This window comes from Saccopteryx leptura, chromosome 1 (genome assembly GCF_036850995.1).
Source record: "Saccopteryx leptura isolate mSacLep1 chromosome 1, mSacLep1_pri_phased_curated, whole genome shotgun sequence".
In the NCBI taxonomy this organism is placed as follows: domain Eukaryota; kingdom Metazoa; phylum Chordata; class Mammalia; order Chiroptera; family Emballonuridae; genus Saccopteryx; species Saccopteryx leptura.
In genome coordinates, this window is record NC_089503.1 from 90447947 (window position 1) to 90471671 (window position 23725).

At 39.0% G+C, this 23725-nt stretch overlaps 1 protein-coding gene across 1 annotated transcript in view; it reads right to left on the reverse strand.

Moving 5' to 3' along the window:
• Nucleotides 1-318: 318 nt before the first annotated feature.
• Nucleotides 319-23725, reverse strand: part of LOC136388951 (caspase recruitment domain-containing protein 18-like) — a 57980-nt gene continuing 34573 nt past the window's right edge. The window contains exon 3 of the mRNA XM_066360749.1: nucleotides 319-471. The gene's annotated coding sequence lies outside the window, so the exon portion shown is untranslated. The remainder of the gene's footprint in view (nucleotides 472-23725) is intronic.

A 23725-nucleotide genomic window follows, 5' to 3' on the forward strand; every position in this document is an offset into this window, starting at 1 on the left:
TGGGCTCTTGATTTCATGTAAGAAAGATTTCACAGCATAAGCTCTGGTGATTTTGAGCATATGTTTATTAAAGCTGGGGATAGTGAAACAAGAAAGAGCTAGAATAGAAGTAACAGGAGAGAGACTGGAATTAGTTGCTTTGGCTCTTGAGAAGACTTGTGGAGAGAAATGAGGCGATACTGGTAAGTCAGAGCAAAGGAGACTTGGAGGCAGGTTCAGGGGCATTACCCCAGCATAATATTCCACAGTACACTGTCTCTCTTGCTTGCAAGTCTTATGGGGACCTTTAGAGTTTAAGACATGCATGTTTTGGGGCAAAAAAAAAAATCAGCTTTCCAGGTGTGTTCTTTTAGGGTTGTGGTGTCCACTGATTGATTGGCACCAGGACAGGGAGTGATTAGTCATTGCAGGTGATCTTGAAGTCAGCAGTAGAGTCACTTGTCTGCTTTTACTGCTTTTCTACGCCTGCAGCTGAAACACAACAGAAACCTAGATGTATTTGATACAAGTTAGAACTTTGTTTTCCTTGATGTTTAATGTTTAAGGGCTATATTCTATACCAGAGGGATGGGGAGGTCTACAACACATGAAGAGCAAGGTGCAGAGTGCAGGAGAGAAAAGTTAGGGGAGAGTCCAAACCACATAACTATCAATATGAAGGGCCAAGGGGCCCACACAGCATGACCAGTAATATGTTAGTGGAGGAAAGGTTACCCTTGGGGGTGAGGTCCTTCTTTTCTAATATTTTCCCATTGCTAGACACCTGGGGATTTCCACCCTGGTGACCTGTACCTGGCCCATCTTTCTTGCTCTGACTATGTCTGTCTAACTGACCTCCACATGTGGAACTGGGTTCTTAGAAGGATTGGTGGAAGAGAGGGTAGTCTTCAGGGGGCTACCCACAGACTGGCACATGCAGGAGGACAATACTTCACAAAATAAGAAACAAAAGAATTTATTAGAAAAAAAGAATTCATGTGTAATTTAATACAATGCAATTGATTAATGCACACTTAATTTTATAATAAATTTGCTCCCTGACACTTCTAACATCACTATGTATTTTGAAAAGGACATTAATAGAATGATGAGATAGAGCAGGGTGTAGGTAGAAAAAGAGCTATGTCTAGCCTAGAGACAAGAGAACATGCACTGGAGCCACATAGGAACAAGGTCCGAGGCTAAGACAATAGGAAGCTTTTTCTAACCAGACAAGACAAATGAACATAACAGGAACTGATCTCAGGATAGGGGGACTGCTAAGACTTTAAGTTGAAGCATTGGACCTTACTTTATTACAGCTTTATTTTTAATGTAAGTGCAGGGTCTTTTTCAAAGAGATAGTTAATAAATATCTGGCAGGCATGGTATCCTTTCCCAATAATAAGATCAATCAAGACTCGAGCCCTATCCATGGCTGTGTTATTCTCATCTTTCACTTGACACATCTCCTCCTGGTTAATCATTTTGCCCTGCAACAGGTCATCCAACAAGGCATTTATTGTACCATGTCCCACTGAACAAATAAACAGCCTCCTCTTCTGAGTCAGGATGTTGTCTGCAGGTACATAACAATTTCCTAAGTAAACACAACAATTGTCTTCTCAATTTACAAACAAGAAAGCAATAATTTGCCTGACCAGGCAGTGGTGCAGTGGATAGAGCGTCGGACTGGGATGCAGAGTACCCAGGTTCAAGACCCTGAGATCGCCAGCTTGAGCGTTGGCTCATCTGGTTTGAGCAAGAGCCCACCAGCTTGAACCCAATGTCACTGGCTCCAGCAAGGGGTTGCTCGGTCTGCTGGAGGCCCACGGTCAAGGCACATATGAGAGAGCAATCAATGAACAGCTAAGGTGTTGCAACACGCAATGAAAAACTAATGATTGATGCTTCTCATCTCTCTCCGTTCCTGTCTGTCTGTCCCTGTCTATCCCTCTCTCTGACTCACTGTCTCTGTAAAAAATAAATAAATAAATAAAATTAAAAAAAAATAAAGCAATAATTTGAATAATTTTCTGTGAATGTTTTTATTTCTCCTTCATATTTGAAGGATAGCTTTGATGGGTATAGTATTCGTGGCTGAAAGTTCCTCTCTTTCAGGACTTTAAATATTGGGGTCCATTCTCTTCTAGCTTGTAGAGTTTCTGCTGAGAAATCTGATGATAATCTAATGGGCCTTCCTTTATATGTTGTATTCTTCTTTTCCCTGGCTGCCTTGAGAATTTTTTCTTTGCTGTTGGTTTGTGTCAATTTCATTATGATATGCCTTGGAGTAGGTTTGTTGGGGTTAAGAAAACTTGGAGTTCTGTTTGCTTCTTGAACTTGAGGCTTTAGTTCTTTCCACAGGCTTGGGAAGTTCTCATCTATTATTTGTTTGAGTATGTTCTCCATTCCATTTTCTCTCTCTTCTCCCTCTGATATACCTATTATTCTTATGTTATTCTTTTTGATGGAGTCAGATAATTCTTGTAGGGCTATCTCATTTTTTTTAATTTTTGAGTCTCTTTCTTCTTCTCTCTGTTGTGCCTCAAGTTGCTTGTCTTCTATTTCACTAATCCTCTCTTCTATCTGACCTGTTCTATTAGCTAAGCTTGTTACTTCGTTTTTCAGCTCGTGAATTGAGTTTTTCATCTCTGTTTGATTTGTTTTTATAGTTTCAATTTCCTTGGACATATATTCTTTGTGTTCATTGAGTTGTTTTCTGAGCTCCCTAAATTGCCTTTCTGTGTTTTCTTGTATATCTCGGAGGATTTTTAGGATTTCTATCTTGAATTCTCTGTCATTTAGCTCCAAGGTTTCCAATATATTAAATTTTTTCTCCATAGATTTTTCTTCATCTAGCTGTGTTACCTCTCTTTCTTTTGTATCCATGATGTTCGATTTTCTCTTCCTTAATGGCATCTGATGGTGGTTTTGTTGATAGTATTAATGAGATTTAATAAAGAATAAAAAGTTTAAAAAAATAATAAAAAAAAATCGAAAAAAGTTGTTTTTTTTTTTAAAAATTAATAATGTAATAAAGAAAAATAAAATAAAATAAAAATTTAAAAAAAAAAAAAAAAAAAAAAGGAAATTATTCCCCCCCTCCTTTTTTCCTCTCCTCTCCTCTCCCCTCTTTCTTGATAAAATCTTGTGGTGGACTGTGAATTATAACAAACAATGCCTGTGATGGAGGGCCTGAATTGGGGAAAAGTAATAAAGGGGCAAAAAAAAAAAAAAAAAAAAAAAAAAAAAAGAAAAAAGAAGAAAAAAAAAAAAAGAGCGTATGGACCCACAAAAAGCAAATAAGGAAAAAATTTGGGTCAAGAATAAAATGATTTGCTTTTAGGTGTTGGTTGTCTAAGAGTTATGATGAGAGGATTAAGAGGAAAACGGGGGGACAAATTAAAAAATTACTATTGTATTTAGTGGAACAAGAACTAGATAATATGGAGAGCCAGGGATGGGAGCACTGCTAGTGAGTTAAAAAGGTGAAGTAAAAACCCCCCAGAATGCCACAAACATAAGTTTGAGTCCCAGATAAGATAATTTGTTTGTTATTGAGGTTTGAGTGAGAGGAGATGTAAAGGAGAAAGGAAGAAACTAATATAGAGGGAGAAAAGAAAGAGAGAGAGAGAAAAAAAAGAGGGAACCACTAAAAGAAGAAAAAAGAAAGGAGAGAGAGAGAGAGAGTTAAGGGTTTTGGAGTGCAACCCTCATAGAGAGAAAGGAAGAGAAGAGAAAAGATAATGGGAGATGTAACACTTATGGGTAGTGTAGTTCAAGGAGAGGAGAGAGTAAGACCGGTAGAGAGTTAATCGGCCAAATTGGAGGAGGAAAAAAAAAGTATCAAGAATGAAGATAAGAGAAACAAACGAACAAATATAATAAAATGGGATAGGTTATAAAGTCTGCAGATTATTCTTGATTTTGAGAGGTTATCTTCTTGCTTTTTCTTTTCTCTCCCTCTTCCTGGTCGGTGACTCTGTACCCCGGGTTTTGCCCCTTTGCCACGCTCAGGTGGAGGTTTGCAGTTGATAAGTCTCTATGGCAATGTCATGTATTGTGCTTTAGTCTTGTTGGCAGTCTAGGCTATTAGCATTTATAGGCTCCGACAGTGAGAGAGTCCGTGTTTCTAGAGCCTTTCTCCTAGTCTTTCCTTCCTCAATTAGTAGCCTGATAATCCAGCTATGGGGTTGCTGCTGCCTCTGCCTGGATAGTAAGAGGCTCAAAGAGCTGGCAACTCCCCACTCTATTTCCACTCAGCACAGGGCTCTGGGTAAGGCTCAGTCAGTCAGAGCTGCTAGCATAATCAGGTGGGCTTTCCGGCCATTCAAAGACCTCTGGCTCTGCCACTCTGTCCGGTAACACAAGCGCGTGTCCACTTCGGGGCGCTTGGAGGAAACGCTCACTCACTGGCTGCGCGCGCAGACCAGGATATCCGGCCAGCAGTCTCACGCTCTGAGTGAAACCCCCAACCGCAGGGAAAAGTTGCAGCGTTGGAATTGAGTCTCGCTCCGTCCCCGTGCGTGGCTTTTGCAAGGCGCTGGGGCGGCCCGAGATTCCGCTTTGGCCCACACAAAGGCCCCTGACTCTGCCCCTCTGTGCGATAACACGGGCGCGCACTGCCGAGGCACTCGGAGGAATCGCTCACTCCTTATCTGCGCGCGCAAACCAGGATATGAGGCCGGCCGCTTTCCCTCTGAGTGAAACACCCTCCGGCAAGGAAAATCTCCACCGTTGGAATTAGTTCTCACTCCCTCCCGTGCGTGGCTTTCCCAGGGCGCTGGGGCTGCCCAGAGACTCTGCCTCGGCCCACAGAAAGGCCTCTGACCCTCCCTCTCCGTGAGGCAACACGGGCACTGACTCCCGGGGCCTAGGAAGAAATCTCTCGCCCACTAACTGCGCACCAGCCAGGAGATTGGGTAAAATGGCCGCACCGCTTGTCTTTCTTTGTTTGGGTTTGGCGCGAGTGTTAGCTTGTATTGCCCGGGTTGCCACAGGATCAGATTTTCCTCGGCTTGGATCTCCGTGCCACAGCCTGGTTCGGCCGTTTGTTTCGCGGCCTGGATGTATTCACCCCCTTTGCCAGCCTCAGTTTCTATATTCACAGTTACCAGAGAAAGCCGCCCTGTTTAGGTTAGTGAGGAAGGCGGAGCATTTCTTACTCCCTAATTCCTTCGGGGTTTGGTTATATATTTAGCCAATTTTTCACTCAATCATACCTTTGGGTGTATTGCGAAGCATCTGGAAGCTCCAAGTATAGGTTTTTCTGTTTCTGGTTGAAGATCTTGTTGAGTTTTGGGGGAGATTTATCGGTATCGCTTCCTACCCCGCCATTACTCTGACGTCATCTCAATTTGAATAATTTTCAATCAAACTTTTCTCTCCATGGGGTTCAGTAATCTACAGCCATAACCCAATGCCTTTGAATCTTGAGACATCTACTTCATAGAATCTTTCTTTTTTTTTTTCTTTTTCCGGAGACAGAGAGAAAATCAGAAAGAGATCAGAAAGAGGGATGGACATGGACAGACAGACAGGAACGGAGAGATGAGAAGCATCAATCATTAGTTTTTCATTGCACGTTGCAACACCTTAGTTGTTCATTGATTGCTTTCTCATATGTACCTTGACTGCGGGCCTTCAGCAGACTGAGTAACCCCTTGCTGGAGCCAGTGACCTTGGGTTCAAGCTGGTGGGCTTTTCCTCAAACCAGATGAGCCCGCACTCAAGCTGGCGACCTCGGGGTCTCGAACTCGGGTCCTCTGCATCCCTGTCCAACGATCTATCCACTGCGCCACCACCTGGTCAGGCCAATCATTAGTTTTTCGTTGCGAATTCAACACCTTAGCTGTTCATTGATTGCCTTCCCATATGTGCCTTGACCACGGGCATTCAGCAGACTGAGTAACCCCTTTCTTGAGCCAGCGACCTTGGACTCAAGCTGGTGAGTTTTTTGCTCAAACTAGATGAGCCCTTGCTCAAGCTGGCAACCTCGGGGTCTCGAACCTGGTCTTCCGCATCCCAGTCCAACGCTCTATCCACTGTGCCACCGCCTAGTCAGGCCATAGAATCTTTCTGATTCTAGCACTTCTCACATGTAATCTCTGAATAAAATCAGAGAGTTGATTTTATGCTTTTTCTGTTGGCTTTCTGAAAATCAGAGGTTATTCTGCTTTGACACACTCTAATTTATTAAATTCTGAAAAGCTTTGGCTGACTGGTTTTTTTTATTTTTGTTTTGGAAACAACAGCTGTTGATATCCATCCTGTGCACAAGTGTTTCATCATTTCAAATTCAGATAAGACTAGCAAAATAACAAGATACTAATATCCTCCCCCATTCTGCCTGGCCTTTACCTTTTATGTCAAAAATGCTGTGAAAGGCCACTGAGCTCTTTCTCATCCTACTTCTTTTCCTTCTCCACATAAGCCTCTGAGTGTTAGGTTGCTCACACAAACCTTCACCAAGTCTAACAAGGAAGGCAGGCCTTTCCCAAACCATTTCCTCCCGTAAGCACTCAGACTAGAAAGGACTCACGAGCCATGGCTCCTCACTTTTCCCTCGGTGTGCAGTGGAAATGGCAAGGAAGTTCACCCTGTATTTATAAGGTGTATGTAGGTGCATGCAGAGATTAAGATAATGTATTAACAAATATCACAGCTCATGAGTCAAACACTATTTACAAACTGACCAGGGCAGGTTGGAGTAGAGACGTGTGTTCACCTGTTGAGGCTAGTTTTCTCTAAAAGTCAGGGGTGCCTCAGGCTAGCTGATTTTGACCAAGGGAATGAAGATCCAGTTCACTCTATTTTACAATTGCCTTTAGTACAGTGGTTCTTAAACTTTTTGTAGTCGGGGCACTTTTAAAATCCTACAAATAATTATAGGTGCACTATATGCAAGTTTCTGAGAAATATGTTATAATAATTAAGTCAAGCCTGACAGGGCAGTGGCACAGTGGATAGAGCGTGGGACTGGGATGTGGAGGTCCCAAGTTCGAGACCCTGAGGTATCCAGCTTGAGCGCAGGCTCATCTGGTTTGAGCAGAGCTCACCAGCTTGAGCCCAAGGTTGCTGGCTTGAGCAAGGGGTCAATCACTTTGCTGTAGCCCCACGCCTGCTCAAGGCACATACGAGAACATTAGCAATAGCCTTGAAGAAAAGTATCTTCAAACCTTATCTTTATTTATAAAGTGCTTACAAGTTTTAACATCCCTTATTTTATTCTCTTTTATAAAAATGTCTCTCTAAGTTGAGACAAAATATACCTCTGTTGTATGAAGAAGAATGCTAAGTATTACAGATTCAGAGACCTGCTCAACACAAAGGCTCCCTTGCTCAACACTGGGCCCTGTGTGAGCAGAGGCTTGCTGTCCATCCAGCACTGTGACAGAAAATATGGAGAACCCGATCATGTAAGATAGGACTTAGATCCTACTCTTAAGGAGTTTAAAGTAATTTGGGGGTGATAAGGCATGACAATACAGCAGAACATAGCATAAAAGTGCTATATATGAAAACGGTGAATTACCGGTAAATGTTCTGAAGCAGACAGGAAGATTTTGCACAGGTTGTAGGATGCGCTCCCAGAACCTGTAGGGTGGAAATTTCTATGTAAGTACTGGGAGAAGAGAAAAGGTTTATAATTTGGTAACACCTAATTTTTTTCTCTAGGTACTATAACAGGTTGTTTAAGTTGGCCAAGAACACTGAGAAAATGACATTTGTAGTTCACTTTTGCCAAAGAGGAAAAAAGGTGAATCTTTCAGAAAATAAACCTCTTGTCCATGATCATTGGATCAGTAAATGTGACTTTAGGCAGATTTGATACATATTTTTAATGAAAGTTAAGGTTTGGGTACCTACTTCTATAATTGAGAATGAAAGGATTCTCTAACTCTTTTGTTATGCTCGACAAAATTCAGATGTTAATATTTTACTATGTATGAGGAATTACATTCACAACCTGGGTTTGAGTGGCACTAGAGCCAGAAGATGGGGAGGAGCACCTGGGATTTGGGGTGGACAAGAAGGTGCAGAGTGAGCAGCAGGGAGTCTGACTAAATTAGCAGACAGTCACGAGGTGTGGGGCCTGTCAGAGGCAATTTCCTATAGTGGGATAGCTGGGGAATGCCAAGGGTGAAAACTCAGCAAATGACTTGCTCTAAGCCAAAGCCTTTCAGTTACTGGTGGGATTCAGCCGGTTCTCACGGGTTTGACAGAACCAACACCTAAGTTTTTGTTGAGTTCGAAGAACTTGTTAAATGGCACTAGTAGTCAGGGTTCTGTCTGCCTTGGGTGACTGAGTATCTGCCCAATGTGGAAATCACAACTTTATATTCCTTATTCCATTTTAATGTTCATCTGCTCAACAGAGTATTTATTCTAAGCGCCTATACTAATGTTCATTCTGTTTATTAGTGAAAAAAAGTTGCAGGTGAGGACGCAAATCAAGAAGCAATATGGAAATAGATTACATAATAGTTACATGGTTTTTGGTCAGGTATGATTTAATATTATTTCATTAATATTTTAAAACTTTTTATAACATAATCTAGTTTTGTGCACCTCTTTTATTGTTTTTATTTAAGTATTAAATACATGAAATAAAGTACCTTTAGGTCCATTGTTATTTCATACTTAAAATGGTCATTAAGGCAGAGAACCAGTTGTTAAATTATTTGACTCCCACCACTGGCTCCACTGGTTCTAGCATATTTGTCCCAGGCACTGAGGACAGCTCCATGGCCTCATCTCAGGCACTAAAATAGTTTGGTTGCTGAGCAGTGGAGCAAAGGACCCAGATGAGCAGAGCACTGCAGAGTAAGGGGTTTACCAGTGGATCCAGTTAAGGGAGTATACAGAAATCTGACTTTCTGCCACCCCACCTCTCACTTAATAAAAAAAAAAGAATATTGTATTTTCATTGTATTCTGTGTTGTACTATTTCTGAAAATAAATTTGCAGTCACTTTTATTTTTATTTCCCTATATGTAATTTGTCTTTTTCTCATGGCTTAAAATAATCTTACTGGATTTTGGGATTAGGATTCATTGAGTTCTTCAGTTCTGTGAGTTCATATTTTTTATCAATTTTAAAAATATGCCCATCATTATATCAAGACTTCTTTCTAAAGTATTGCTCTGGAAGATTTAATGTAGTTTTTATTCCAGGATTTTTGTCCAACTATGTTGCAGTAATATGAGGTTATAGTAATTAAAAATATAGAAATATAGAAAATATGGAAGATATATAATAATAATTAGGATATAATATTGAAAGCAATTAAAGAAATTAAATAAAGTTATACTGTCTGGATAGGAATTATATAGTGTGTTCAGATATGATAAACAGACTCTGCCTTTCGCGCAGGGCTCAGTTAGTATGTGTGTGAAGTGATATATAGATAAGAAGTGGCTTGATGTCATAACTATGTGGATTGACGAAGGCAGGAGGCTCCCCTAAAAACATCTTAAAAGTAGCTTGATATAACATTTCAGTAGATTAACATAAAAAGGGCTCCCTTCGAGGAACTCCCAAAAAAGTGGTTTGAAATGACAATCTGTAGATTGACATCTATTAGAAGGCATTGGCCAGAAAAGGTACTAAAGCTAAGGGGCCTCCCTGAGGCAATAATCACCCAGACTCCAACGTGAACATGGACAGTCTCCACATGCTTTGTCCAAAGACAACCAAGAGGAGCATGTCAACGGAGCCCCTTTAAGCTGTACCCAGGCACCCCAAAAGTATTTGTGAGTAATAAACTGCCTGTGTAATTCCTGCAACTAACTTGTGTGTCAGTTGTGTCTTTCCCCCAGTGGCAGTTGGTCACTGATAAGTAGAATCCTCATAGCCGCCTCAAGAGTAGTCTTGAAAAGACTGCAAGCCTTGCTAATAAGAAGGAGTGTCCCACGGCATAAGGAAGTCGAATCAGGGATGCCTGATCAACGTAGAGCTTGAGCTCTACTGGGACAAACTACAAAAACATGATTTAGTGTTCTGAGTGTTCACTGAGCCCTATCCATTCATCATGGGTAAATTCAAACATCTACTAATGCTGTGTGAATCATATGGATTATTGATGTTACAATTCCTGATCATTCCATAAAAGTGTAGGCCAATACTCTTCCAAAGACTAAGGAGGACCATTCTATAGTTATTTGGAAGTGTTTTATCTCCTTCACCACTGGAATTTAATTTTTCATACTTTAGCTGCCTCGACTTACCTAAAATCAATCTCTTCCTTCTCAACTCACAGATACTGTCATATTTTGCTTGTTACTCGTTTCTGTATTGTGTAACACAAATTTTGACCAAGCATAAAATTGTGTGTTGTAGTTGTAATTGTATGCTTTATCTTATTTATTTCCCTTCTCTAAGCAAAAGCAGGCTGATACTTCTCATTATCCAATACATAAAAAGAACTGTTTCAAAATTTTTGCAAAATTTTTGAATTGTTTATGGTGGAAATACAATACCAGTTACTAATCAATAGCCACATGACAAATTTTTATTTTTGATAGATACTAGAAGCAAGAATAAAATAATAAATACTAAATATTCTAAAGTTCTTTTGTACATAAATTATCATCATTCTGTTCCTTACTTTAGTCAATATGCTACTCAGCAATAAAAAGGAGCAAATTGCTGATACATGTAGGTAATAACATTGATAAATAATTTCTGTTTTTATTATGAGTGAAAGAAGCCACCTACAATACAGAATCTATGATTCTAATTATACAAAGTTCTAGAATAGAAAACACTAATGCCTTTTATTTATTTATTTTTTTGTATTTTTCTGAAGCTGGAAACGGGGAGAGACAGTCAGACAGACTCCCGCATGCGCCCGACCGGGATCCGGCACGCCCACCAGGGGCGACGCTCTGTCCACCAGGGGGCGATGCTCTGCCCCTCCAGGGCCTCGCTCTGCCGCGACCAGAGCCACTCTAACGCCTGGGGCAGAGGCCAAGGAGCCATCCCCAGCGCCCGGGCAGTCTTTGCTCCAATGGAGCCTTGGCTGCAGGAGGGGAAGAGAGAGACAGAGAGACAGAGAGGAAGGGGGGGGGGTGGAGAAGCAAATGGACGCTTCTCCTATGTGCCCTGGCCGGGAATCAAACCCGGGTTCCCCGAACGCCAGGCCGACGCTCTACCGCTGAGCCAGCCGGCCAGGGCACTAATGCCTTTTAATAGGAGTCAGATAACTATTTCTGAGGAGGAAGTGGAGAGAAATTGAGTGCAAAGGGCGTGAAAGGATATCATGGGGTGATAAAAGTTCAGCATCTAAATGGTGTTATTCTACATTCTACATCTGTCAATAAAATCATATAATATCCTAAATAGAAATATATTTTATGTTATGCAAATTATACCACAATAATGTTAATATTTAAAAACTAAAATCAGTGATTGTAATGATAAATTGAATGGGAATGGATTTTCTGTCCTTGTATTTATGAACATACTCAAGTCTCAAAAAAAATCAGAGAAAGAGCTTTCTGTACTGACTGAAACAGAATTACCTACCATTAGATGGAGATTTGTGGACATAATGGAAACAAATTATAGAAATAATATGCTTATGTACTCAGATATGTACCTAGAAAATAGTATTATATAGATAAAATCTTCATAAAATAAATTAATGGAACAGTTCAATTACAAGTAGTGTTTTAAAGGAAGCATACTTATTTAAAATCCTCATATCAGAATTTCCTGTGATAGCCTGTACACCAAAATAATTTTTAATAACAGTAGATAATATGAAAAGTTTTTACATAGAAGGCAGAAGACCTCTGTGCTTGTTATGCTCTGGTTGTGTCGTTTCCAACGCCTAGAAAGCTACTTACACAGTCAGCTTATTTATCTCTTGTTTTTCTGTATTATTTTAGAGCCGTTAGGATATTTTGGTAAATACATTTTAGTAAGAGCACTAACCATCCCATGTTAACTTATTTTTTTATTTGTCTAAAACCTTATCTATAGCCTGATCAGGTGGTGGCACAGTGGATAGAGCGTTGGACTGGGATGCAGAGGACTCAGGTTCGAAACATCGAGGTCACCAGCTACCTTGATATTGGATCAACTGGTTTGAGCAAGGCTCACTAGCTTGAGCCCTAGGTCACTGGCTTGAGCAAGGGGTCACTCCGTCTGCTGTAGCCCCCAGTTGAGGCACATATGAGAAAGCAATCAATGAACAACTAAGGTGCTGCAACAAAGAATTAATGCTTCTCATCTCTCTCCCTTCCAGTCTGTCTGTGCCTATCTGTCCCTCTCTCTGTCTCTGTCACATAATATAAATGATATAAAAAATAAAAATAAAATCTTATCTATATATAGCTTATCTACACGGACTTTGAGATCCAACAGCCACTGGTATCAACTTTCATTCATTAGCTGTAGACCTTGGGCAATTTATTTAATGTCTTTATGCTTTGGTTTACTCACCTGTATGTATATATGTGTGAGTGGGATAGAGGGTGTTCATAATTGTTCTTACATCCTAGAATGGAATGGTATGGGTAAAGGCCATGCCACAGTGCCTTCTGCGTACAGTAGTCATGTCAGGAGCTGTATTTCAAAAGCCAATAATGTCAAAATATATTTCTTTATGAAGTGCTTCCAAATGTTTCATATACTTTCTTTCATGGTCTTTCATGACAACTATTTAAGTTAAACAGCTTATATAAGCATTTATTCAATTCATGAATAAAAAAAAAAGGTAAAAAATATTGTTCCAGAAAATCAGCAGACACGACTTAAAGAACTTCAGTGAAAAGCATGCTCTCCGCTTCATTCAATTCAGTCATGTACCACATAACAGTGCTTCAGGTAATGACTGACAGCATATATGGCACTGGTCTCATTATATTATAATGGAGCTAAATTTCCTGTAAGAAATGGAAGGATATGTGGTTCAGAAGAATTTCTTTTAATCTTTAAATTATGATTGACATACAATATTATATTAGTTTTAGGTACATTCCGTGATTACACATTTATATAAGTTTACCCTCATAAATCTAGAAGTGATTACTCCCATAAATCTAGTATCCACTTGACATCATATATATATATATAATTATTACAGTATTATTGACTATAGTTTGTATGCTGTACTTTACATCCCGGTGACTATTCTGTAACTACCAATTTGTATTTCTAAATCCCTTCACCATTTTTAGCCATTCTCCGAACCCCAGTTTTATCTGGCTACTGTCAGAATGTTCTCTGTATCTGAGTTTTTTTCTGTTCTGCTTGTTTGTTTATTTGTTTTTTGATTCTACCAATGAGTGAAAATGTACAGCATTTGCCTTTCTCTGTGTGACTTACATCACTTAGCATAATACCCTCTAGGTCCCTCTTCATTGTCTCAACTGAAAATATTTTATTCTTTATTATAGATGAATCATGTGTCCTTGTATATCAGCACCCTTTTATTTGTGTATTCATATAAAGATGGACACTAAGGTTTCTTCCATATCTTGGCTATTGTAAATAATGCCACAATAGCATATGAGTGTATATATCTTTTTGATTTCATGTTTTTGGTTTCTTTGGATAAATACACAGTCGAGTTGTTGGGTCCTTTCTTAGCCTTTTGTTATAGTCTTTTTTTTTTAAAGTCTTGTTTCTCTGATAGAACTATTGCTTTGCAATATATATTTTTTAGTTTTTATTTTCATGAAATTTTTTTTCAATTCCTTTACTTTCATTTTGACTATATCATTGGATCTGAAGTGAGTCTCTTATAGAGAGTATATGTAAGAGTCTTTTTTTGTTATGCATTCAGTCACCCTGTCTTTATAAATTTCTTTTTAGTTTATTGATTTGAGAGAGAAAGAGAGAGAGAGAGAGAAAGAGAAATCAATATGTTGTTCCACTTATTGAAGCATTCATTGGTTAATTCTTGTGCTGTCCTGACTGGGGATAAAACTTACCTTGGCATATGGGGATGATGCTTTAACCAACTAAGATACTTGACCAGACCCACCCTATGTCTTTTGATTATACATTTAATCCAATTGAATTTAAAGTAATTGTTGATAAATACACATTTATTACCAGATTATTATTTATATTTTTGATCTGCTTCTGTTTTTCTTCTTCTTTTTCATGAAGACCTTTTGTGTAGTACTGCTTTGGTGGTGATAAATTCCTTTAGCTTTTTCATGTCTGAGAAGTTCTTTGTATTTCCTTTGACTCTAAATGATAGTAATGTTGGGTAGCATAATCTTGGTAAGAGGTTTTTACTTTTTTCATCACTTTGAATATTAATGCTAATTCCTTCCGACCTGCAACCTTTCTATTGAGGAATCTGCTGAAAGTCTTATGGGAGCTTCCATATAGGTAACTAACTGCTTTTATCTTATTGCTTTTAAGATTCTCTGTTTTTCTATAACCTTTGTTATTTTAATTATGATTTGTCTTGATGTGAGCCTCTTTGGATTCATCTTTGTTTGAGATCTGTGTTTCCTAAACTTGTCTGTTTTTATCACCAGTTTAAGGAAATTTTCCACAATTATTTTTTAAAATAGGTTTTTAATTTTTGTTTTTGCTGTTTTCACTAGGTGTTTTTTGCTTCCTTATTTTGCAAATCACTGATTGGACGCTCTACTTCATCTATTCTACCATTACTTCCCTGGAATGTATTTATTTTTATCTGTTATAGTCCTTATTTCTTTTTTATGGTTTCTATGTCCTATTAATGCTGTTGAAATTCTCACTAAAGGCCCTGGTCAGTTAGGTCTGTCAGTGAAGAGTGTCCTCCCAAAACAAGAAGGTTGTGGGTTCAATCCCCAGTAAAGGCACACACAGGAAACAATCAGTGAAAGCACAATTGAGTGGAACAATAAGTGGATGCTTTCTTCCCTCTCCCTCCTCTCCCCTTCTCTCTCTGTCTCTTTAAAAATCAACAAAAATTAAGCTCTGGCTGGATAGCTTCAGTTGTCCCTGAGCCCAGAGCTTGCTGGTTTGATTACCCAGTCAGGGCATGTACAGGAGCACCTCCATGTTTCTGTCTCTTTCTCTCTGCCTCTTTTTCAAAAATAAAAAAAATGGAAGAAATAAAATTCTGACTAAATTTCTCGAGCATGCTTATAATCAATGTTTTAAACTCTGTATCTGGTGGTATGCTTGCCTCCATTTTATTTTATTCTTTTTCTGAAGATTTCTTCTGTTCTTTCATGTGGGACCTGTTTCTTTGTCTCATAATTTTAGCTACTTACCTGTGTTTGTTTTTATGTATTAGGTAGAGCTGCTATGTGTCCCAGAGTTGTTAAAGTGGCCTTATGTAGTAGTAGTCTTATATGGCCCAATGTCACAGACTCTCCAGTCACGTGAGCTGGGTGCTCCATTTGCACCCTTCCTGTGGGCAGTGCGCACCCTCAAGCTACAGTGGAGCCTTGATTGCTGTTGGCATGTTAGTAGGAGGGATTGACCCCGAAGGCATCACCTGTGAGGACTAGGTACAACTACAGCTGGAGGAGCTGCTGTGGAGGAGCTGACACCAAGAAACAGGATTTGCTACAGCAGCACTCTGATACCCAACAAGTCTGCCCCTAGTGTGTCATTCATGGAGGTGGTTATGTTGTAATTTGGCATGTTGTGAAGCTTTCCGCTGGGTACACTGGGTCTGAGGCTTACCAGGAGATGCAAAGCAAGGTCAATTACTGCCTGATCCCCGTTAAGGAACACTTGGAATGAGCTACAAAAGATCTTCAGATGTCTGCTACTTGTGCTGGGCTTAGAGGTACCTGGGAGAGGCCATGTTGCAACCCCATATGTCTATGGCATCTTTTGATAGGCTGCCCTAGTGCTGGGGCTCAGAGTAAGTAAGTTTAAGTAAGTCAGTGTGTGGGCCCTTTAACAGAAATGCCTGCAACTCCAGAAGCTTGTTGTCTCATTCAGCCACAATCCTTGCTGTTTTTCACAGCCAGCAGTGATGGGTATTTCTCATCCTGGCACTGTAAATCTAGGCTGGGGATTCTGGTGGTGGGGGGAGGTTGAACACCTGCCTCCTAAGGAGGGACCTGCACAGCTGAGATATTTCTCTCAACGTTTAACCATCACATGTGGTTGTGGGACCAGCATGTTTCATGTCTCTGACCCTCCTACCAGGTTTAGCATAGCTTCTTCTGAATATCACTAGTTATAAGACTACTGTTTAGCTAGGCTCCACGTGGTTCTGAATGAAGATTATGCTTTAAATTAATTGTAATCTTGATGTAGTTGTGGAAGATCCCAGGTACCACATTCACCTATGCTGCCATCTTAACCAGAAACCCAGAAGGAGTCTTTGTTGTTTGTTTGTTTCTTTTTTTATTTTCTCTGACAATAGCCATATCTGTTGAGCTTGGCAATGGATTTCCTCTCACTCACATGAACTTACTTTTGGGTATACAGACTACATCCCAGTTAGTGAGCCACTGATCTATTTCAGCACAGAAGAACCTAACTGCCCAGTGTAAAATCCAGAAGGTGTTACATTTCTCCCAGATCTAGGTTGATGGTCTTCAGAATACATTGTATAAATTTTTTGTTGAGGACTTAAGATCCTCTACAAGAAAACAGTTCCACAGGAGCTATCTTAGCAACTATTAAGTGCCTTTTTCCGCTTTAATAATAGTTTTCTGTGGTAGTGTGAGCCAGCCTGTCATTGAACTTTGGAAGTATTTTCAGGTTGCAATGATTGTCAAGAGTAGATAGGTTTTATTTCTTCTATCAATGCAATGCCAGAGAGAGACTTTTGTGTCAGAAAAGATAACTGGAATCAAAATAAATTTAGTTACCAAAGTCAAAATGTTGAGTCTGAGAGCCCTGGCCTGCTAGCTCAGCGGTAGAGCATCAGCTCGGCGTTTGGAATTACCATGTTTGATTCCCAACCAGGGCACACAGGAGAGGCGCCCATTTGTTTCTCCACCCTTCCCCCTCTCCTTCCTCTCTGTCTCTCACTTCCCCTCCTACAGCCAAAGCTCCACTGGAGCAAAGTTAGTCAGGGCAATAAAGATGGCTCCATGGCCTCCACCTCAGGTGCTAGAATGGCTCTGGTTGCAATGGAGCAATGCTCCAGAGGAGCAGAGCATCACCCCTCTTGGGCATGCTGGGTGGATCCTGGTCGGGCGCATGCGGGAGTCTGTCTCTCTGCCTCCCTGCTTCTCACTTCAGAAACACACACACACACACACACACACACACACACACACACACACACAAAATGTTGAGTCCTTACAGTTCTATACCTTCTCCACGTTAAACATCCTCTTTTTTGCGATTACCACAAAGTGTCTTAATCTGACCACTGCTTTTATCTGCAATAGCCAAAACCACATTGCCATGACTATCCCTTATGTTTATCTTTTCATCTTGAGTTCTTACTTTTAATGATATTCAGGCACTATTATGGTGACCTATGCCTTACCCAGCCAGTTTCTTCTCACTATTTCTAATCAATTCAGCCCACATTTCTGTTCATGGAATAGCACTGACGTTTCAAACTTCTATTTCTGACACTGTATGAAAGAAGCAGGGAGAGGGCTTGTGAATCAATGTTTATATTAATAAAATCAATGGTAGTGCTCAGTAATGTCTAGGTCTTTACATCACTCACCACTCACTCAGTGGACTCACCAGGGCAGCTTTCACTGCAATAAGTTTTATTCATGGGCAGTGGCCTATAGAGGTATATCATTTTTCAAAATTTTTATACACATCACTGTACATTTTATACACTGAAATATATTTAGATACACAAATACTTACCATTGTGTTGCAGTTGCCTAAGGTGTTCAGTACAGTAACACACTGCACAGGTTTATAGCCCCGGAGCGAAAGTCTGTGCCAAATAACATAGATGTGCAGTAGGCTGTACTATTTAGGATAGTATGAGTGTGCTCTGTGATGTTCACACAATGACAAGATCACCTAATGATACATTTTTCAGAATTATCTCCTTTATTCGGGAACGCATGACTAGACTTGCTCATTGGGAGCGTCCTCCTCCTCAGCCAGGCACTGCTTTAAGAAATTAGTATTAAAGCATTGAATAGGAGTATTCCTTATTTTTATGGAACTAAAGATAATTCAGGGAGATATAAATGGTGAAAAGAATTATAGTGACAATAAATGAGGGCAAAGATAAATGTGCTGTGAGATATCAGAAGAGAAGTCAGTTAAAGATGACATTGAACAATTGGGGAAGGCTGCACAGGCAGGAGGGATGGCTTTTGGACTAGCAATGGGGGGAGAGAAGATAAATACCTTAATGAAGCATTTATGTGTTCTAGGTAGTGAGATAGGTATTTTCAACAATACTTAAAAATTATTAGCTCAATATTACAGATTTTGAAATTGAAGCTTAAAGGGGCTAAGTCTCTTTCCCAGTAGCAGAGTCCATGAGTGCAAAGTGTAATCAGATTGCTTTCCTCTTCTGTCAATGGTTTTGTTTGTTTGTTTTGAGATGAAAATGATCTAATGAGAAGAGTAATATAAACAAAATGCAGAGGCCAGCATTATGATCAAAATGTTTATATCAAAGGATGCTTGTTTTGGATCAATGGGAAGTGAGTTTTGAGAGAAATATTGTGTCAGATTATGATGATTTACAGCAGTAAAACTCAGTGAGGAATTTAAACTGTGGGACAGGCATTAGGGAGAAAATTTAGCTCCTTGAGTAGAACACTCATGTGAATATACCTCTAAAGAAGCTATTTTATATTGAGTATTGAACGAGAACTAGACCTTGGAGTATTTGATCAATATCAGTCCTGCAAGTGAAAACTTTTGAAAATACTAATATTCAGGCTTACTCCAGGTTATTATATCAGAATGTTTAGGTATGAGGTTCCAGGCTATGAATATACATAGAAATAATCCTAGGTGGTTTTGATATATATCCTCTTGTGAATGTTATTGCTGAACGTCTTAACCTATTATCAGGGACAACTAGAAGCTCTCTGAGACCCCCTTGTACCATAACATTGGGATTTGAGGCATTGCTGGTCTCATATGAACCAAGATATGGGACCTGAGTGGCCAGGATATTGAGACCAAGAGATGTGATGGGAGCTCCTGGGAGTCAGGGTTGTCTGGGAGAAGATACTTCAGAGGTTGTGAGCTGAAGAGAAGCAGCAAAGAGCTTGTCTGGACTAACATTTTCCCAAGAGGTATGTAGTCTCCAAGCATCAGATTTTTATACCAGCAGTATTATAAAATACTGACCTATGGAACCTCTACAGAGTGGAAAGACTGATCTTAGAATCACATTGGTGTCAAATTCTTGTGGAGGGATGAATGTGATCTTGAATCCAGAGTGTCACTTGTGGGCAAACCAGAAGGAATCCTTCTCTAATTTCAATCCTAGGTCTTTTACTCAAGAAAGAGCCATATCACAGGTGAAGTTCATAAACATACTAAAAATCAAGCCACTATAAAAATATATCATAATAAAACAGCAACTACAAATTGACCTCCCCAAGGATAAGCAAATGTTAGTTTGATCAAATATAAAGTATAGAATGGCAATGAAAGAGGAGTTCAAATAAAGACAGCAAAAAATGCAATTGTCATATAGTAGGGATAATCAGAGCTATTTATTAATGGAAGTATATCAGTTGTAATTAATAGGGGTTAGGTTGAAAGGAAGATACATAAAGTTTGTGATAGCATAAGTGATTGGAAAGATATTTTCAAACAATTTGTCTAGAATGTTATTGAAACAGAGATGAGGAGCTTGGAAATATGAAGATGGGGTTTAATGATATGAAGACTAGAATGAGAAGCTCTAATATATATCTGATTAAAATTGCAGAAAGACATAATTGAGAAAATGGAAAAGAAAACAATATTGAAGGAACTTTCTAGAACTGAGAAAAATATAAGTCCACAAAATTAGGAAACACAATATATCCCAGCAAGATAAATTCAAAGAATAACAGCTTTATGATAGCCCTTGAGTGAGCCATTATTATGAGTTGTATTGTGTTCCACAAAATAAAGGGTTTGCAAAAGTAAGTTTATACTTGTTCGTATGAAAAAAGACATGTATATTGAAAACATAGACATGCAGAGAAAATGCAGCAATGATTATGAAGTCAGAGTTTGAAGATGTGCAAGTATAAACCAATGAGTGTCATGTATTGCTGGGATCAACCAGAAGCTGGCAGAGAGAATATGGCCCTGTTCACACCTTGATTTCAGACTCTTAGACTTCAGATCTGTAAAAGAATGCATATCTGTTTTAAGCCTTATAGTTTGTACTATTTTGTTACTGAAGCTCTAGAAAGGGAATGTAGGCATAATTTGTTTCATTTGCAGATTAATCTCTGAGAAATGAACTACATTGTCAGAATGACTGAGGAGCAATCTCAGCCTCATGGATTTTTAATGGGTTAGAACAGAAATCAGAAATCGGTGACCTACAGTCTCCATGATGAGTGAAGATATCTTTTCTCTGACCCCCACAGCTAAAATTTATTTTGGTTTGTTTAACAGGCATTTATAATTGTGAGATTTTAAATAAAATTTTGGATTAAAGTCCTTTCTTACCTGACTTTCTACATGGCAATACTTATCTAAAAAAGTCCATAATACTACAGTCATGATTCATATGCTCTTCCGATTTTCCCTGTCCTTATATAACCTGATAAACTTATTTATGTTTTTTGCCAAGACTCTAGGGTATTAACATTTCTGGCCTCTGTTGGAAAGATTACAGGTTAAACTTTTGACTCGGTTATTTTTTTGTGAATAAATTTTTATTAATTTTAATGGGGTGACATCAATAAATCAGGGTACATATATTCAGAGAAAACATGTCCAGGTTATCTTGTCATTCAATTATGTTGCATACCCATCACCCAAAGTCAGATTGTCCTCAGTCACCTTCTATCTAGTTTTCTTTGTGCCCCTCCCCCTCCCCCTTCTTCTATCCCTCCTTCCCTCCCCCCTTCCTGTAACCACCACACTCTTGTCCATATCTCTTAGTCTCATTTTTATGTCCCACCAATGTATGGAATCATGCAGTTCTTGTTTTTTTCTGATTTACTTATTTCACTCTGTATAATGTTATCAAGATCCCACCATTTTGTTGTAAATGATCCAATGTCATCATTTCTTATGGCTGAGTAGTATACCCTAGTGTATATGTGCCACATCTTTATCCAGTCTTCTATTTTTTTTTACAGTGATTAAAGCCTTTAAGCAAACTCTTGGCCAATACAACAACAATCCATAAAAGAGTAGTGTACTTAACATGTTCACCAAGTACAAGTTGGCACTAACACCATTCCAAATCCCTACAAATGCAACCCAACCCCAGTTCAGTCTGTTAGGAGCTATCACAGGGAGCAGGAGTCCAGGAAAAGTCCACATCCAGGAAAAGTCCGCATGGCACTGGAATTTTTGTCACAATTCTATACTTTGCAGCTCACGTCCAAGTCCCAATGACTGCTGCTTCTAGCTGGTAATGATTCAGGTAGACTGGAAAAGCCATCTGCAGCATGTGTGGAGATGGAGCTACTGTTCTCCTCTGCCTGGAGAGATGAGACCAGGGTGCTTTTCCCTGGAGCTCTGCAACTGTGGTGTGGTAAAGAGAACCTTGGGATACACTAAGCTGGGTGGCAAAGGTAAGTCCATAATAGAAGTTGGCAAAAGGGGGAAGAGAGCTCTAAATTAGGAGTAGGTCCCAGCCTGAAATATGAGTGGGGCATTGAGATAGGAGGAATAAAGGAAACACTATATATTAAACAAAGCAGCAGAAAATAGGACTATCAACACCCACAACAGAGATCTTCAAGACTCAGCTATTTTTAATACTCTCAGCATTACTCTGGGTAATTATTGACATGATTGGTATTTAACTCAAGTGTCAATTTCCTTATCTGTATACTACCTGCTTTGGAGAGTTGTTGAATTAAATTTAATGCTTGAAATTCAATATCTCTCGGTAAACAGTAGACATCCAGTAATGTTAATTATTACCTTAATATAATTCTTCAAGTATCTATAATAGCATTAGAATATGAGAAGTGTCATAAGAGAAAAACAACATATTTCCTTTTATTAGTTTTTAAAAACATGAACAATTACATCCATTTCAAGGATAGGAAGAGAGTGTAGTGACATGAAGATTATGTTGATTAAAAAAGAAAATAAATTAGGGCATAAATAATATAAATTTAATAAGCAACATAGTGTATGGGATTAATTTGCACGATGGATTTGAAAATCATTCTACATGCCACAGGTCACTAGCTCACCTGATGAATGCTGCAATGGTAGGGCATTCCCTAGATGTGGCCCCTGCCCCAAATCAAGCTACTATGCCCCAGGTTCTCTCTGCTTTTCTTTCTGGGCATGTTCACCAAAGTACTGAGGGTTGTCTGCTGTGGGCATACACACCCAGAAAATTGGGGGTGGGTAAGAGCTTGCCTCCAGGGGAAAGCTTGAACCAAAGGAGGGAAGTAGTCAGTTGATGAATGCCCCCCTCCACCAATTCTTCATCTTCTAGAAAGGTAGAGTCTACACAACTTCAGAGGATCCTCAAGTAAATTGAAATCTGGTTGCTAAGAACAGTGATGAATTCATTAATGCAGTTCTGAAGGGCAGTTTTCTCCCTTTTATCTCCCTTCCCCACTCCCTCAATTCTGCTTCCTGGGAACCATTTCCAAATAAGCTACCCACGTGCAAGTCCCCAGATCTCTCTTTATTTACAGGAGCACTTAAATTGAGACAGTTGAGATCATCAACATCCTTATCTTTACTGAGTATTTTTCAGTATGGAAAGCACTATTAATTTCCTATATATATCATCTCACATAATCTTTACTACACTGAGATTGGTAGTATTAATTCACCTCACAGATAAAAATCTGTGCAAAATTAATTACAGATATAACCACACATCTAATAATAAGGATGAAACAAAGGTGGATCTGAATGTATATCCAGATTACTTTAATTCCCAAAATTCTATCTAAACTGAGTACTAGATTTATTTATTTTTAATAACTTATGCATCTCAGTACAACTTTTTTTACCTTAGATTTTAAAGCCTGAAACTATGTTCTTAATATGTCTATTAGACTGATTCTCCCAGTTCTCCACAATATTTACTCACTAACTTTAAGAAAACAATGTGCAAAATAATCCCTAAAATAATTACCTTGTCTGAGTAGTAAGCTCCAAGCTTTTTGTTTTTATCTAAGAGATCTCTACAGATTTATTTGTGATTCTTTTACTACTCCTTGAAGGAGCCATTAAATGACCAGTAAACTACAGAAGTGTGTAGACTTATTATATGTCAATAAACAAAACCTGAAACAGCACAGAGAAGAATAAATAAAATAATATGCAAACTAAGATGCTCATTTCATCTATCTAAACCTTCTCATTCATGTTCACATAGTGCATGGCCTCCTGCCCCTTCCATTCTGGGGTTTATTGAAATCTAGGTATTGCTGACCTCAACTTGTAAAAGTTATCTAGAAAACTGCTTTCTTGAGGTTGAAGGAAAGAAAAGAAATTTCCTACACATGTGCTTTGTGAATGGAATCTTCTAAGTTCATTAAACAAGTCATCTCAGGTATTCTAGTGACGTCTTCACTCATAAATGTTTTTGTTTGCTTGCTTTTATGGAACACATGCTCATACTTTGTTATCTTTCATGTCTCCTTTTATCTTCATAATCGTCTTTCTATTATTTCTACCAATCATCATCTATCTCTTTCTCTCTCTCTCTCTC